The 17,828-nt window shown below is 38.8% G+C and overlaps 1 protein-coding gene and 1 pseudogene across 1 annotated transcript in view; both read right to left on the bottom strand.

The window, feature by feature from the left end:
* Positions 1 to 17,828, bottom strand: part of LOC105477098 (transcription factor 4) — a 419,558-nt gene that overhangs the window by 389,472 nt on the left and 12,258 nt on the right. The gene's annotated exons all lie outside the window — the stretch shown is intronic.
* On the bottom strand, positions 13,697 to 14,173 carry LOC105477114 (small nuclear ribonucleoprotein Sm D2 pseudogene; annotated as a pseudogene).

Here is a 17,828-nt window from a genome sequence, read left to right as displayed (position 1 = left end):
AACAGGAGGATATCCATCAAGATGGAAAGATTACACCTAGGGAAGTGGTTCACATGGTAGCCCAAGACATTGCAGAGGGAAGAGTCTGGGAGGGCACAATTGAACCGCAAGACTTGGCTCTGCCTTTTGTGACATTTGTTTTGCTTTGCAATTTCAACGGTATTTTACATGAGCTGGATTTAATATAAATAATGAAAATGTAACACTACCTACCATGTACTGAAACGCAGTAATTTTACCAGTGCAATAGGTACTGATGCCCCTACCTGTCTTATGGTGAAGAGTTAGCACAGTGGGCCCAAGGAAAGCTTCCAAGATTCGTTGACACTCACCAATTTCAAACAATGTGGCAGAACTCTAGCTGACTGATAAATAAGAGCAGAAGAGACAGCACTATGGTGCACAGGAGTTTGGCATGAGGCAAGGCTTTGGGGAGATTGAGATTTTAATCCACAGAGTCAAAAGCTGCAGCTGCTGCTCCAAATCTTGCTTTGGTAATAGTTGCACAGATAAGCAGCTGATTGGGTCCAGACAACTCTGGGCTGGCTCCATCTTACATGACTGCCACAAACAGCCACAGGAGCGTGACAAATCACAACACTAGCATTGCACCCCAAAATACGTTTGTACCCTAAGGCACAAGAACTGGTTTGACTTACAAAACTGATCTTAGAGTTGGGATCAAAGCTTTTCTACCACTCTGAGTTCATGATCAACTACACTCTTTTTCCTTCCTAATCACCATCTGCTACCCTGCCAAGGCCAATTTTTGTTCAACTATCACCACAAGATTCTATCCATGGCACCCTACCTAGAGCCTTCCACCCTCTTACAAAGCCAAAGCTATAGAGCACCATGATTATAACACAAGTTAATGATTTTCCGAAGTTGTCATAACAAAAAAATATAACATTGCTTTCCCCAGTAGGATTTAAATCAGTGCTTTCCAACAGAAATATAATTCAAGACACATGTATAATTTAAAATTTTCTAGGAATTACATTGAAAAAGTAAAAATAAGCAAATAAAATTAATTTGATAATATATTTTATTGAACATAGTATATGCAAAATATTATTTCAACATAAAATCAATGTAAAAATATTTTTATTTATTTATCTATTTATTTATTGAGACAGAGTCTTGCTCTGTTACCCAGGCTGGAGTGTAGTGGCACAATCTTGGCTCACCACAACCTCTGCCTCTCAGGTTCAAGCGATTCTCTTGCCTCAGCCTCACAACTAGCTGGGAATACAGGCACTCATCACCAAGCCCACCTCATTTTTTTGTATTTTTAGTAGAGATAGGGTTTCATCATGTTGACCAGGCTAGTCTCGAACTCCTGACCTCAGGCAATCCACCCGCCTTGGCCTCCCAAAGTGCTGGGATTATGGGTGTGAGCCACTGCACCCGGCCAATGTAAAAATTGTTAATGAGCTATTCACATCTTCAGAAACTGGGCTGTATCTTATACCACTTCTCAATTTGAGTGAGCCACATTTCTATTGCTCAGTAGCACAGATGGCTAGAGGCTACTGCATTGGACAGGGCAGATTGAGGTGTTACCTCACATTTTTGGGGGGACTTGGGAATGATGGGCACTCTTGAATTGAGTGAGAGATGCTTAAGGTTATGAGAGGGGAGGTTGATAAAGCAGGAATGGAAATGCTTGAGGATCAACATAATGAAATGAGGTCTATCTTTTATTTTATTTGCTTTTAAGGAATTCCATATCATGTTTGTTGCCAAAGGTTATCTGACATTAGGCAAAGTAATATGTTGAGCCTCAGTTTTATCATGTATTATATGGGAACAATAATAATGTAAAACAATAATATGATAAAAATAATCATGATATGTAGCTCACTGTATTGTAATGAAAAAAACATGGGAAAGTGAAACACTCCACACTTTAATAATTTATTTTGTGACAATTTGACTGTTTTATTTATTTATTTATTTTTATTTTTTTAAATTGTATACATTTAGGAGGTACAAGTGCAATTGCCATACAAGAATATATTGTTAGCCAGGCCCGGTAATCCCAGCACTATGGGAAGCTGAGGCCAGCAGATCACCTGAGATGAGGAGCTCAAAACCAAACTGGCCAACATGGTGAAATCCCATGTCTACTAAAAATACAAAAATTACTTGGGCATGGTAGTGGGTGCCTGTAATCCCAGCTACTCAAGAGGCTGAGGCAGGAGAATCACTTGAACTCAAGAGGCAGAGGTTGCAGTGAGCCGAGATCGTGCCACTGCACTCCAGCCTGGGCAATAGAGCAAGACTCTGTCTCAAAAAAAAAAAAAAAAAAAAAAAAGATATATTGTTTAGTACTGAAGTCTAGGTTTCAATGTCACTATCACCCCAATAGTGTACTTTGTACCAATTAAGTAATATCTCATTGCTCATGCCCATCCTACCTTACTTCATATTCTTAAAAAGTAGCTCTATTGATGTGTATAAATGTCAAATATATTTGACATTCAATAAACTGCACATATTTAAGTGTACAGTTTAATACACTTTGATATATACATATGCCCATGAATAAGAAAATGCACATATTACCCCAAAAGCTTCCTCATGCCCCTATGTTATCTCTCCTTCCCAATCCTTCCTTCCACTTTCCTTGCCTCCCATCTCAATCCCCAGGCAACCAACAGTCTGCTTTTTGCCACCATGAATAGTTGGGATTTTTTTTGGAATTTTATACACATGGAATCATACAGTGTATACTTTTTGTTTTATTCTTTTGGTCTGGCTTTTTAAATGCAAAATAATTATTTTATGATTCATCCATGTTGTTTCAGGTATCCATAGTCCATTCCTTTTTATTGCTGAGTAGTATTTTCTGTATTAGTCCATTCTCACACTGCTATAAAGAACTAAATGACACTGGGTAATTTTTAAAGAAAAGAGGTTTAATTGACTCACAGTTCCACATGGCTGGGAGGCCTCCGGAAACTTACAGTTATGGCAGAAGGCAAAGGGGAAGCAAGTACCTTCTTCACATGGTCAGCAGGAGAGAGAGAGCAAAGGGGGAAGTATTACACACTTCTAAACAACTAGATCTCATGAGAACTATCACAAGAACAGCAAGGCGAGAAATCTGCCCCATGATCCAGTCACCTCCCACCAGGTCTTTCCTGCAACATTTCGAATTAAAATTCGACATGAGATTTGGGTGGGGATACAGAGTCAAACCGTAGCATATTTCATTGTATGTATGCCACAATTTGTTTATCCATTCACTTGTTAATGGTCATTTGGGTTGTTTCCAGTTTGAGGCTATTATTTATTTACTTATTCAGGCTGTCACTCAGGCTGGAGAGCAGTGTCATGATCATAGCTCACAGCAGCCTGGGCTCAAGTAATCCTCTAGTCTCAGCCTCCCAAGCACATACCCCTGCATCCAGCTAATTTTTAATTTTTTTGTAGAGACGAGGGTCTCACTGTGTTGCCCAGACTGGTCTTGAACTCCTATTCTCAAGTGAGCCTCCCGCCTTGGTCTTCCAATGTGCTGGGATTACAAACATAAGCACCACACCCAGTGTGGGACTATTACAAATAAGGCTGCTGTGAACATTTGTACACAAGTCTTTGTATGAATATATGCCTTCTTTTCACTTAGTTACATATTTAGGAGTGGAATGAGTGGTTTATATGGTTAGGTGTGTGTCTTAAGAAATTGCCTCACTGTTTTCCAAAGCGGTTGTACCATTTTAAATTCCCACTGGTAGTGTAAGTAGTGTATAAGAGTTCTAATTCTTACACATCCCTGACAGCATAAGATATGGATGATAGTTTTAATTTTAGCAGTTGTAATAGGTGTGTAGTAGTGTTTCACTGTGGTTTTAATTTGCATGTCCTCATTGACTAATATTGTTGGATCTTTTCATATGATTATTTAGCCTCAGTATATTTTCTTTGGCGAAAGTCTGTTCAAATTATTTTCTCTTTTGAAATTGGGTTCTTAAAATTTTTTTTGAGTTTTAAAAGTACAGTATATATTCTGGACACAGTTATTTTATAATACATACAATCTGGATGGATTTTCTAGCAGTCTGTGATTTATCTTTTTATTCTGTTAACCATGTTCTTGAACAGCAGATTCTAATTTTGATGAAGTCCATTGTACTAATTTGTTCTTTTTTGGATCATGCTTTTGGTATTGTATCCAATAAATCTTTGCCCAATCAAAGGTCACAGAGATGTTCTCCTAGATATTTTGTAGATTTAGCTTTTCCACTTAAGTCTGTGACCCAATCTGAGTTAATTTTTATATATGTTCCAAAGTGTGAATCAAAATTATTATTATTATTATTATTTTGCTTAAGGATATCCATCATTGGTGGAAAAAGTGAGTTTTCTTTATGTGTATATGTATTTCTGGACTCCCAACTCTGTTCTTTTGATCTGTTTGTCTGCATTGTGGTCAATACCTCAGTGACTTGATAGTAAATTAGAAATATTTTGTCAATTTCTATATAGCCTTCTAAGATTTTCACTAGGAGTATGTTGAATGTATAGATTAATGTGGGGAGGATTGACATGTTAACAGTATGGGTCTTTGATGAATGAACAGGCTATATTTCTTCATTTAATTAGATCTTTAATTTTTCTTAGCAATGTTTTCTAGTTTTCAGTGTACAACACTTGCACATTTTTGTTAGATATATCTATACATATAGACTTTATTAAATTTAAATTTCTAATTGTTCTTAGTATATAGAAATGTAACCAATTTTTGCATAAGTTATTTTGTATCCTGAAACCTGGCTAAACTCAAACTTACTTATTTTTTTTTTAAGATTCCACCAGATTTGCTACATAGGTGATTATGTTTTTAGAACAAAGCAGTTCTACTCCTTCATTTCCATTCTTTTTATTATTATTATTATTATACTTTAAGTTCTAGGGTACATGTGCATAACGTGCAGGTTTGTTACATATGTATACTTGTGCCATGTTGATGTGCTGCACCCATCAACTCGTCAGCACCCATCAACTCGTCCTTTACATCAGGTGTAACTCCCAATGCAATCCCTCCCCCTTCTCCCTCCCCATGATAGGCCCCGGTGTGTGATGTTCCCCTTCCCGAGTCCAAGTGATCTCATTGTTCAGTCCCACCTATGAGTGAGAACACGTGGTGTTTGGTTTTCTGTTCTTGCGATAGTTTGCTGAGAATGATGGTTTCCAGCTGCATCCATGTCCCTACAAAGGACACAAACTCATCCTTTTTCATGGCTGCATAGTATTCCATGGTGCATATGTGCCACATTTTCTTAATCCAGTCTGTCACTGATGGACATTTGGGTTGATTCCAAGTCTTTGCTATTGTGAATAGTGCCGCAATAAACATACGTGTGCATGTGTCTTTATAGCAGCATGATTTATAATCCTTTGGGTATATACCCAGTAATGGGATGGCTGGGTCATATGGTACTTCTAGTTCTAGATCCTTGAGGAATTGCCATACTGTTTTCCATAATGGTTGAACTAGTTTACAATCCCACCAACAGTGTAAAAGTGTTCCTATTTCTCCACATCCTCTCCAGCACCTGTTGTTTCCTGACTTTTTAATGATTGCCATTCTAACTGGTGTGACATGGTATCTCATTGTGGTTTTGATTTGCATTTCTCTGATGGCCAGTGATGATGAGCATTTTTTCATGTGTCTATTGGCTGTATGAATGTCTTCTTTTGAGAAATGTCTGTTCATATCCTTTGCCCACTTTTTGATGGGGTTGTTTTTTTCTTGTAAATTTGTTTGAGTTCTTTGTAGTTTCTGGATATTAGCTCTTTGTCAGATGAGTAGATTGCAAAAATTTTCTCCTATTCTGTAGGTTGCCTGTTCACTCTGATGGTAGTTTCTTTTGCTGTGCAGAAGCTCTTTAGTTTAATGAGATCCCATTTGTCAATTTTGGCTTTTGTTGCCGTTGCTTTTGGTGTTTTAGACATGAAGTCCTTGCCCATGCCTATGTCCTGAATGGTATTACCTAGGTTTTCTTCTAGGGTTTTTATGGTATTAGGTCTAACATTTAAGTCTCTAATCCATCTTGAATTAATTTTCATATAAGGAGTAAGGAAAGGATCCAGTTTTAGCTTTCTACTCATGGCTAGCCAATTTTCCCAGCACCATTTATTAAATAGGGAATCCTTTCCCCATTTCTTGTTTTTCTCAGGTTTGTCAAAGATCAGATGGCTTTACATGTGTGGTATTATTTCTGAGGACTCTGTTCTGTTCCATTGGTCTATATCTCTGTTTTAGTACCAGTACCATGCTGTTTTGGTTACTGTAGCCTTGTAGTATAGTTTGAAGTCAGGTAGCGTGATGCCTCCAGCTTTGTTCTTTTGACTTAGGATTGTCTTGGCAATGCGGGCTTTTTTTTGGTTCCATGTGAACTTTAAAGCGTTTTTTCCAATTCTGTGAAGAAAGTCATTGGTAGCTTGATGGGGATGGCATTGAATCTATAAATTACCTTGGGCAGTATGGCCATTTTCACAATATTGATTCTTCCTATCCATGAGCATGGTATGTTCTTCCATTTGTTTGTGTCCTCTTTTATTTCACTGAGCAGCGGTTTGTAGTTCTCCTTGAAGAGGTCCTTTACATCCCTTGTAAGTTGGATTCCTAGGTATTTTATTCTCTTTGAAGCAATTGTGAATGGAAGTTCATTCATGATTTGGCTCTCTGTTTGTCTGTTACTTGTGTATAAGAATGCTTGTGATTTTTGCACATTAATTTTGTATCCTGAGACTTTGCTGAAGTTTCTTATCAGCTTAAGGAGATTTTGGGCTGAGACAATGGGGTTTTCTAAATATACAATCATGTCATCTGCAAACAGAGACAATTTGACTTCTTCTTTTCCTAACTGAATACCCTTTATTTCTTTCTCTTGCCCTATTGCCCTAGCCAGAACTTCCAACACTATGTTGAATAGGAGTGGTGAGAGAGGGTATCCCAGTCTTGTGCAAGTTTTCAAAGGGAATTTTTCCAGTTTTTGCCCATTCAGTATGGTATTGGCTGTGGGTTTGTCATAAATAGCTCTTATTATTTTGAGATACGTTCCATCAATACCAAATTTATTGAGCGTTTTTAGCATGAAGGGCTGTTGAATTTTGTTGAAGGCCTTTTCTGCATCTATTGAGATAATCATGTGGTTCTTGTCTTTGGTTCTGTTTATATGCTGGATTACGTTTATTGATTTGCATATGTTGAACCATCCTTGCATCCCAGGGATGAAGCCCACTTGATCATGGTGGATAAGCTTTTTGATGTGCTGCTGGATCCGGTTTGCCAGTATTTTATTGAGGATTTTTGCATTGATGTTCATCAGGGATATTGGTCTAAAATTCTCTTTTTTTGTTGTGTCTCTGCCAGCTTTGGTATCAGGATGATGTTGGCTTCATTAAATGAGTTAGGGAGGATCCCCTCTTTTCTATTGATTGGAATAGTTTCAGAGGGAATGGTACCAGCTCCTCCTTGCACCTCTGGTAGAATTCAGCTGTGAATCCATCTGGTCCTGGACTTTTTTTGGTTGGTAGGCTATTAATTATTGCCTCAATTTCAGAGCCTGCTATTGGTCTATTCAGGGATTCAGCTTCTTCCTGGTTTAGTCTTGGGGAGTGTAAGTGTCCAGGAAATAATCCATTTCTTCTAGGTTTTCTAGTTTATTTGCATAGAGGTGTTTATAGTATTCTCTGATGGTAGTTTGTATTTCTGTGGGGTCAGTGGTGATATCCCCTTTATCATTTTTTATTGCATCTGTTTGATTCTTCTCTCTTTTCTTCTTTATTAGTCTTGCTAGCGGTCTATCAATTTTGTTGATCTTTTCAAAAAACCAACTCCTGGATTAATTGATTTTTTGGAGGGTTTTTTGTGTCTCTATCCCCTTCAGTTCTGCTCTGATCTTAGTTATTTCTTGCCTTCTGCTAGCTTTTGAATGTGTTTGCTCTTGCTTCTCTAGTTCTTATAATTGCGATGTTAGAGTGTCAATTTTAGATCTTTCCAGCTTTCTCTTGTGGGCATTTAGTGCTATAAATTTCCCTCTACACACTGCTTTAAATGTGTTCCAAAGATTCTGGTATGTTGTATCTTTGTTCTCATTGGTTTCAAATAACATCTTTATTTCTGCCTTCATTTCGTTATGTACCCAGTAGTCATTCAGGAGCAGGTTATTCAGTTTCCATGTAGTTGAGTGGTTTTGATTGAGTTTCTTAGTTCTGAGTTCTAGTTTGATTGCACTGTGGTCTGAGAGACAGTTTGTTATAATTTCTGTTCTTGTACATTTGCCGAGGAGTGCTTTACTTCCAATTATGTGGTCAATTTTGGAATAAGTGTGATGTGGTGCTGAGTAGAATGTATATTCTGTTGATTTGGGGTGGAGAGTTCTGTAGATGTCTATTAGGTCTGCTTGCTGCAGAGATGAGTTCAATTCCTGGATATCCTTGTTAACTTTCTGTCTCATTGATCTGTCTAATGTTGACAGTGGAGTGTTGAAGTCTCCCATTATTATTGTATGGGAGTCTAAGTCTCTTTGTGAGTCTCTAAGGACTTGCTTTATGAATCTGGGTGCTCCTGTATTGGGTGCATATATATTTAGGATAGTTAGCTCTTCCTGTTGAATTGATCCCTTTACCATTATTTAATGGCCTTCTTTGTCTCTTTTGATCTTTGATGGTTTAAAGTCTGTTTTATCAGAGACTAGTATTGCAACCCTTGCTTTTTTTTGTTCTCCATTTGCTTGGTAGATCTTCCTCCATCCCTTTATTTTGAGCCTATGTATGTCTCCGCATCTGAGATGGGTCTCCTGAATACAGCAAACTGATGGGTCTTGACTCTTTATCCAGTTTGCCAGTCTGTGTCTTTTAATTGGAGCATTTAGTCCATTTACATTTAAGGTTAATATTGTTATGTGTGAACTTGATCCTGCCATTATGATATTAACTGGTTATTTTGCTCGTTAGTTGATGCAGTTTCTTCCTAGCCTCAATGGTCTTTACATTTTGGCATGTTTTTGCAATGGCTGGTACCGGTTCTTCCTTTCCATGTTTAGTGCTTCCTTCAGGGTCTCTTGTAAGGCCGGCCTGGTCGTGACAAAATCTCTAAGCATTTGCTTATGTGTAAAGGATTTTATTTCTCCTTCACTTATGAAAGTTAGTTTGGCTGGATATGATATTCTGGGTTTAAAATTCTTTTCTTTAAGAATGTTGAATATTGGCCCTCACTCTCTTCTGGCTTGTAGAGTTTCTGCCAAGAGATCTGCTGTTAGTCTGATGGGCTTCCCTTTGTGGGTAACCCGACCTTTCTCTCTGGCTGCCCTTAAGATTTTTTCCTTCATTTCAACTTTGGTGAATCTGGCAATTATGTGTGTTGGAGTTGCTCTTCTCAAGGAGTATCTTTGTGGCGTTCTCTGTATTTCCTGAATTTGAATGTTGGCCTGCCCTACTAGGTTGGGGAAGTTCTCCTGGATGATATCCTGAAGAGTGTTTTCCAACTTGGTTCCGTTTTCCCCCTAACTTTCAGGCACCTCAATCAGACGTAGATTTGGTCTTTTTACATAATCCCATACTTCTTGCAGGCTTTGTTCATTTCTTTTTCTTCTTTTTTCTTTAGATTTCTCTTCTCACTTCATTTCATTCATTTGATCCTCAATTGCTGATACTCTTTCTTCCAGTTGATCGAGTCGGTTACTGAAGCTTGTGCATTTGTCACGTATTTCTCGTGTCATGGTTTTCATCTCTGTCAGTTCGTTTATGGCCTTCTCTGCATTAATTATTCTAGTTATCAATTCTTCCACTCTTTTTTCAAGATTTTTAGTTTCTTTCTGCTGGGTACGTAGTTCCTCCTTTAGTTCTGAGAAGTTTGATGGCACTGAAGACTTCTTCTCTCATCTTGTCAATGTCATTCTCCGTCCAGCTTTGATCCGTTCCTGGCGATGAGCTGCGTTCCTTTGCAGGGGGAGATGCGCTCTTATTTTTTGAATTTCCAGCTTTTCTGCCCTGCTTTTTCCCCATCTTTCTGGTTTTATCTGCCTCTGGTCTTTGATGATGGTGACGTACTGATGGGGTTTTGGTGTGGGTGTCCTTCCTGTTTGTTAGTTTTCCTTCTAACAGTCAGGACCCTCATCTTTAGGTTTGTTGGAGATTGCTTGAGGTCCACTCCAGACCCTGTTTGCCTGGGTATCAGCAGCAGAGGCTGCAGAAGATAGAATATTGCTGAACAGTGAGTGTACCTGTCTGATTCTTGCTTTGGAAGCTTCCTCTCAGGGGTGTACTCCACCGTGTGAGGTGTGGGGTGTTGGTCTGCCCCTAGTGGGGGATGTCTCCCAGTTAGGCTACTCAGGGGTCAGGGACCCACTTGAGCAGGCAGTCTGTCTGTTCTCAGATCTCAACCTCCGTGTTGGGAGATCCACTGCTCTCTTCAAAGCTGTCAGACAGAGTCATTTGTGTCTGCAGAGGTTTCAGCTGCTTTTTTTTTGTTGTTATTGTTGTTGTTGTTTAGCTGTGCCCTGTCCCCAGAGGTGGAGTCTACAAAGACAGGCAGGAGTCCTTGAGCTGCTGTGAGCTCCACCCAGTTTGAGTTTCCCAGCGACTTTGTTTACCTACTTAAGCCTCAGCAATGGCAGGTGCCCCTCCCCCAGCCTCGCTGCTGCCTTGCCTCGAGATCACAGACTGCTGTGCTAGCAATGAGGGAGGCTCCGTGGGCGTGGGACCCTCCCGGCCAGGTGTGGGATATAATCTCCTGGTGTGCCCGTGTGCTAAGATCCTTGGTAAAGCGCAGTATTGGGGTGGGAGTTACCCGATTTTCCAGGTGTTGTGTGTCTCAGTTCCCCTGGCTAGGAAAAGGGATTCCCTTCCCCCTTGCGCTTCCCAGGTGAGGCGATGCCTCGCCCTGCTTCAGCTCTCGCTGGACGGGCTGCAGCAGCTGACCAGCACTGATTGTCCCACACTCCCTAGTGAGGTGAACCCAGTACCTCAGTTGAACATGCAGAAATCACCTGTCTTCTGTGTCACTTGCGCTGGGAGTTGGAGTCTGGAGCTGTTCCTATTCGGCCATCTTGCTCCACCCTACCTATCTCATTTCCATTCTGGATGCCTTTTTTTTCCTTTCCTTGCCTTCTTACATTGGCTATAACCTTAAATGCAATGTTGAATAAAAATATCAAGACCATCTTTACCTCCTTCCTGATTTTAGAGGGAAAGCATTCAGTCCTTCACTATTAAGTATGATGTTAGCTGTAGACTTTTCCGTGAATACCTTTTATCAGATTGTGGAAGTCTTCTTCTATTTTTAGTTTGCTGGGAGTTTAAGTTAGGAAAAGACGTTGGAATTGTCAACATCAAATGCATTTTCTTTAAAATTTTGGTTTTAATATGGTGAATTATGTTGACTGATTTTCAAATGATAAACCAGCCTTGAATTCCTGGAATTAACTCCACTGGATCATGATATATTGTCCATTTTATGTAATGTTGAATTTGATATGCTAAAATTTTGTTTAGAATTTCTATATCTGTGTTCATGAAGCATATTGGTCTTTAGTTTTTTTTTGTTGTTGTTGTGTTAAGAAAACTTCACATAAAACCTACCCTCTTAAATAAGTTTTTAAGTGCACATAGACTATTGTAAACTATAAACCCAAGGTTGTACAACAGATCTCTAGAATGTGTTCATCTTGCATAGCTGAAACTTTGTACCCACTCAGCATCAATTCCCCATTTCTTTCCTTCCCAGACTCTGGCAACCATCATTCTACTCTCTGCTTCTATGAATGTAACCATTTTAGATACTTTATATAAGTTTAGTCATGAAGTATGTGTCCTTCTGTGACTAGCTTATTTCACTTAGCATAACGTCCTCCAGGTTCATCCATGTGGTCACACATGACATGATTTTTTTTAAGGTTGAATATTATTCCATGGTGTGTATACCACATTATCTGTTCATCCATTGATGGAGATTAAGGTTGTTTTGATGTGTCGGCTAATGTGAATAATGCTGCAATAAACATAGGAGATTGAATATCAATTTGAGATTCTGATTTCAATTCTTTGGGATATATACCAGAAGTGGGATTACTGGATCATATGGTGGTTCTATTTTTAATTCTTTAAGGAGTCTATATACTGCTTTCCATAGCAGCTGCACCAGTTTACAATCCCACCAACAGTGCACAAGGGTTCCAATTTCTTCACATCCTCACCAACGTTTATCTTTTCTTTTTTTAATAATTGCCATCCTAACAGGTGTGAGGTGATATCTCATTTGCATTCTCTAGACGACTAGTCACGTTGAGCATCTTTCATATGCCTGTTGTCCATTTATATGTCTCTTTTTGAGAAATGTCTATCCAGTCTTTTGTCCATTAAATGTACTTTTTCTTGCTATTGTGTTGCAGGAGTTCCCTATATACTTTTTATATTAACCTTCTATCAGATATATGGTTTGCAGACATTTTATATCATTCGGTAGGTTGCTTTTCCATTTTGTTATTTTCTTAGCTGTGCAGAAACTTTTTAGTTTTATGTAGTTCTACCTGTCTATTTTTGCTTTTGCTGCTTGTGTTTTGCTGTCATATCTAACAAATCATTGCTAAGACCAATATTACGAAGTTTTCCCCCAACGTTTTCTTCTAGGCATTTTACAGTTTATGAATTTGTAAAATTTTAGGGGCTGAAAAATTACATTTAAATCTTAAATCAATTTTAATTGATTTTCCTGTGTAAGGTAATGGTCCAAAGTCATTCTTTTGCATGTGTATATGCAGTTTTCCCAACATCATTTGTTGAAGAGATTGACCTTTCCCCACTGTGCTTTGTTGGCACCCTTGTTAAAGATCAGTTGACTGTATATGCATACCTTTATTTCCAGGCTTTCTGTTATATTGATCTATAGATCTTTTTTATACCAGTACCATACTGTTTTAATTACTGTTGCTGGGCATCCTTTCTTAGTCCTAATCTTAGAGGAAAAGCTTTCAGTTATTCACCATTGAGTACAATGTTAGCTGTGGGCTTGTCATTTATGGCCTTTATTATGTTTTGGCAAATTCCCTCTACATTAGCTTTTTGAGAGTATAATTATTTAGTTATAGTATTCATTATATTACAAAAGTTTTGAATTTCATCAAATACTTTTTCTGCATCTATTGAAATGATCACATGATTTTAAAATTCATCATTCTGTTAGTGTGATCTATGACATTAATTGATTTGCATATGTTGAGCCATCCTTGCATCCCAAAGATAAATCTCATTTGGTCTTAGTGTGTGATCCTTACATTTCTAAGAATCTACCCATTTCTTAAAGATTATCCAATTTGTTGATATATACTTGTTAATAACTATCTTTTGTGATTCTTCCTATCTCTTTGTATCAGTTGTAATGTCTCCTCTTTAATTTCTGACATTATTTGAGATTCCTCTGTTTTTGCTAGTCTATCTAAGGGTTTGTCAATTTTATCTTGTTAAAACATCAACTCAATTTCATTGGTATTTTTCTACAATTTTTCTTTTTCTTTTTTTCCTTTTTTTTTTTTTTGTTTGTTTTCTTGAGGCAGGGTCTCTCTCTCTCTTTTTTTTTTTTTTTTTTTTTTAGAAAAAAACGCAGAGCTTTATTATTTTCAACACTAATGGCAGCGGTCTTCATAGGACAGGAGAATGAGTTCTGTCAATGGATAGGCAGCCCTTACTTGACGGCAATGAGCGAGTTCCGCAGGACCACGACGACCGAGTCCTGGCGCAGGAACATCTTGGAGATGTAGCGGTCTTTGTTGACTGGCTTGGATTTCTTCTTTCCCTTGCCGCTCTTAGGGACTTCAGTCCACATCTCCTTCACGTTCTCCAGCACCATGTTGCAGTGCCTATAGAAGGCCTTCACCCGGCCCAGGAGTTTCTTATTGTTGCGACAGTTGATGAGCACTTGGGTGTTATTCTTGACTGACTGCGTGAGCACAGAGAGTGGACCCGTGTGAAATTCCTCCTCCTCTCGCTTCTGCAGCTCCTCTGGGGTCATCTCACTCTTGGGCTTGTTGAGGATGCTCATGATGGTCACTAAGCTCTCGGTTCACTCCCGTTTCCTCCGCGTTGCTGCTGCCTGAGGAGGGGGCAAGGTCTCTCTCTCTGATCCAGGCTGGAGTGCAGTGGCACGAGCACAGCTCATTGCAGCCTTGACATCCCAGGCTGAAGTGATCTTCCCACCTCAGCCTCATAACTAGCCGGGATCACAGGCAGATGACATCATGCCTGGCTAATTACATTTTTTTTTTTTTTTTTTTTTTTTTTTTTGTAGAAACAGAGTCTTGCCATGTTGCCCAGGCTGGTCTCAGACTCGTGAGCTCAAGTTATCCTCCTGCCTCAACTTCCCAAAGTGCTGAGTTTACAGGTGTGAGTTGCCTTGCCTGACCTCTATTCTTTATTGTGTTCAATTCTGGTCTAATCTTTAAGGTTTTCTTCCTTCTGCTAACTTTGGGTTTAGTTTGTTCTTTTTTTCTTGTAATGTCTTTGTCTGGCTTTGGTATCAGAGCAGTGCTGGATTCATGGAACGTGATGAAGGTTATTCCTTCCTATAGAATTTAAATGTTTTGTAGAATTCACTAGCAAAACTATCTGGACCTGTGGTCCTGTGGTTTTGGGTTTTTTGTTTTGGGTTGTTTTATGTTTGTTTGTGTGTTTTGGTGGTGAGGTTAGGAAGGTTTTAAAGTACAAATTCTCTTTCTTTAATATGTACAGGGATATTCAGATAATCTTATCTATTTCTTCTTAGGAAGCATTGGTCATTTGTAACTTTTGAGAAATCCTAACCCATTTCCTCTAACTTGCCAGAATTATTGGCATAAAACTGCTAATAATATTAGCTTATTTTCCTTTTGATATTTGTGGAATATGTAGTGCTGTCATTCTCTTATTCCTGATACTGGTAATTTGTGCCTTTTACTCTTTCTTTGTATGCTTTATTTTGGATAGTTTCTATTGCAGTACATTCAAGGTCATAAATCTTTTCTCTTTTCTTTTACTATGTCTAATCTACCATTAATTTCAGACATTGTTGTTTTCAGCTCTAGTAGTTTGATTTGGTTCTTTGAAAATATATACATATCCCTTCTATGTGTTTGTCTAACTTTTAGAAGAAACGGGATATAGCTTTAAAAAAGTGTTTTAATGTCCTTGTATTATAATTCTATCATCTATGTCACTTCTGAATCAGTTTCAATTACTTAATTTTTTTCATTCCTAATTATTTGTTATATTTTCTTGCTTTTTGACATACCCAGTCATGTTTGTTTCAATTTCAGGCATCTTGAATTTTACTTAGCTGGATGCTGGATGTTTTTGTATACCTATAGACCTTCGTAAGCTTTTTTCCTTCCCTGGGGTATGGTTACATCATTTGGAAACAGTTTGATCCTGGAGGACTCATATGGTTAGGCTTCGTGTCCCCACCTGAATCTCATCTTGAATTGTAATTCCCATAATCCCCACGTGCCAAGGGAGAGACCAGGTGAAAGCAATTGAACTGTGGGGTGGTTTCCTCCATGCTGTTCTCATGACAGTGAGTGAGTTCTCATGAGATCTAATCATTTTATAAATGTTTGGTAGTTCTTCCTGCATTCCTTCTTCTTCCTGCCACCTTATGACGAAGGTGCTTTGCTTCCCCTTCACCTTCCACCATGATTGTAAGTTTCCTGAGGCCTCGCCAGCCATGCTGAACTGTGAGTCAATTAAACCTCTTTCCTTTATAAGTCACTTTTAGAAGTTCTTTATAGCAGTGTGAAATTCTCTAATATAAGGACTTAACTTTTAAAATTTGTTAAGTGGGACCAAATCTGTGCTTAATTGAGAGCTAATTTCTGGTCTTGTGAGAATACTGACTAATGTTCCTTCTAATCCTTTCAAATGGTTCATTCCTGGGCCATAGGTTGTTTCATTACATGTGCTTCTCAGTACTTTGCTAAATATTCAAGAGTGTTCTACGGTAGTTCTCTGTAGTCCTTTTGGTCTGATTCTCTGTTCTGTGAACTCAGGTGGCTTTGGTCTTCCCAAGTTTCAACTCTGTCTCAACTCAGAGAGCCTCCTGAGTTCTGCTTAGGTTTTACCTTCCTGCACTGCAGACCTGAAACTCTCTTAAGCTATTAGGCTGGGCAATCATAGGACTCACCTTGCTTGTTTCTTATCTTTTAACGATCAGTATTCTTTGTTGTCCATTGCCCAGCAAAGTGAAACTATGATCTCACATGTTTTGTCCAGTTTTTTGTTTGTTTGTTTGTTTTTTGTTGTTGTTCTTATAGGTGGCTGGGTAAATCCAGCCCATACCCTTCCATCTTGGTTGGGAACAGGGGTTCTCCTTCCTTCTTGCAACAAACATTTATGTACCAAACAATGTGATTTTCCTTAGAACATTATAATATCACTTTTGCAGTGGTTGAAAGAAAAATATTATTGTTGATAGAGTGGGCCAATAGTATGCACAATCAGCTATTGTGATCTGGTAGTAATACCAAAAATCCTTTTAAAAATAAAGAAATCAGAGCTTAGTTATCTATAATGTTGATTCTAAAAGGTTATGACTCTTCATGGAACATAACCCAGGCTCCATCTTACATTTCTTCATATACTAGCTGTGGGACAGTGTGTTACACTAGCTGTGGGACACAGGTCTCCAGGCCTTCATTTTTTCATCTAGAAAATGGGGATAATTACAGCAACTCCTCCTAGGGTTCGTAGGAATAAATGAAATAGTATCCGCAGTACTATTAGATTCAGGCCTAATGCAGAGTAAGTGCTCAAAAAGATTAGAAAATATTTAACATATCTTTTTCTTTTTAAGTAATAAAAAGTTACCTTCTTTAAACTTATGGGGTACTGCCTGCTATATGGGGTACTGCCTGATACACACACACACACACACACACACACACACACACACACACACACAAAATTATTGAATGTCCAAAATGGTCTACATTCACTTTATCTTTAGCCCTCACCCTTCAAGATTACACACACACACACACACACACACACACACACACGCGCACACACACACACCCTCTTCTTTTCTTTTATGTAGACTTAAGAGTAACTGTGGCCGGGTGCGGTAGACCACGCCTGTAATCCCAGCACTTTGGGAGGCCAAGGCGAGCAGATCAGGATGTCAGGAGATCAAGACCATCCTGGCTAACATGGTGAAACCCTGTCTCTACTAAAATATAAAAAATTAGCTGGGCGTGGTGGTGCGTGCCTGTGGTCCCAGCTACTCAGGAGGCTGAGGCAGGAGAATTGCTTGAACCCAAGAGGCAGAGGCTGCAGTGAGCTGAGATCACACCACTGCACTCCAGCCTGGCAACAGAGCGAGACTCAATTAAAAAAAAAAAAATGAGTAACTGCTTTGTTTAGTTTATCATAATAGTGATATTTTAGTTGTAGGCATCCAATTTCAGAGTTGGACATGTACTTAGTGACCATCTTATCTAATTACTGCTTTGAATGAAATTGCAATTTGGAGAAAGCAAGTGACCCGCCCAAAGTTATAGAGTTGGTTGCTGATGAAAGTGGGTATCCAAATTTTCCATCCAGGTGCTCTTTCCACAAAACAGTGTTACCTCTCTTTCTCATTCTCTAGGCCTCTTTCAGCTCTGGCAAATACTTTGATTGACCAATAGGAATTTCACAGAATATCATACGTGCATTTATACGAGAGTTCTGTACCAGATTTAAAAACTTATTTCTCCTGTGTGTGTGTGTGTGTGTGTGTGTGTGTGTGTGTGTGTTGTGGAGATGGTGGGAGTGGGGGAAATGGGAAAATCTAACCAGATGCAATG

The sequence above is a fragment of the Macaca nemestrina genome, chromosome 19 (genome assembly GCF_043159975.1).
Source record: "Macaca nemestrina isolate mMacNem1 chromosome 19, mMacNem.hap1, whole genome shotgun sequence".
NCBI lineage: Eukaryota > Metazoa > Chordata > Mammalia > Primates > Cercopithecidae > Macaca > Macaca nemestrina.
Note: the sequence above shows the minus strand (reverse complement) of the source record. Positions and strands in the feature narration are given on the sequence as shown.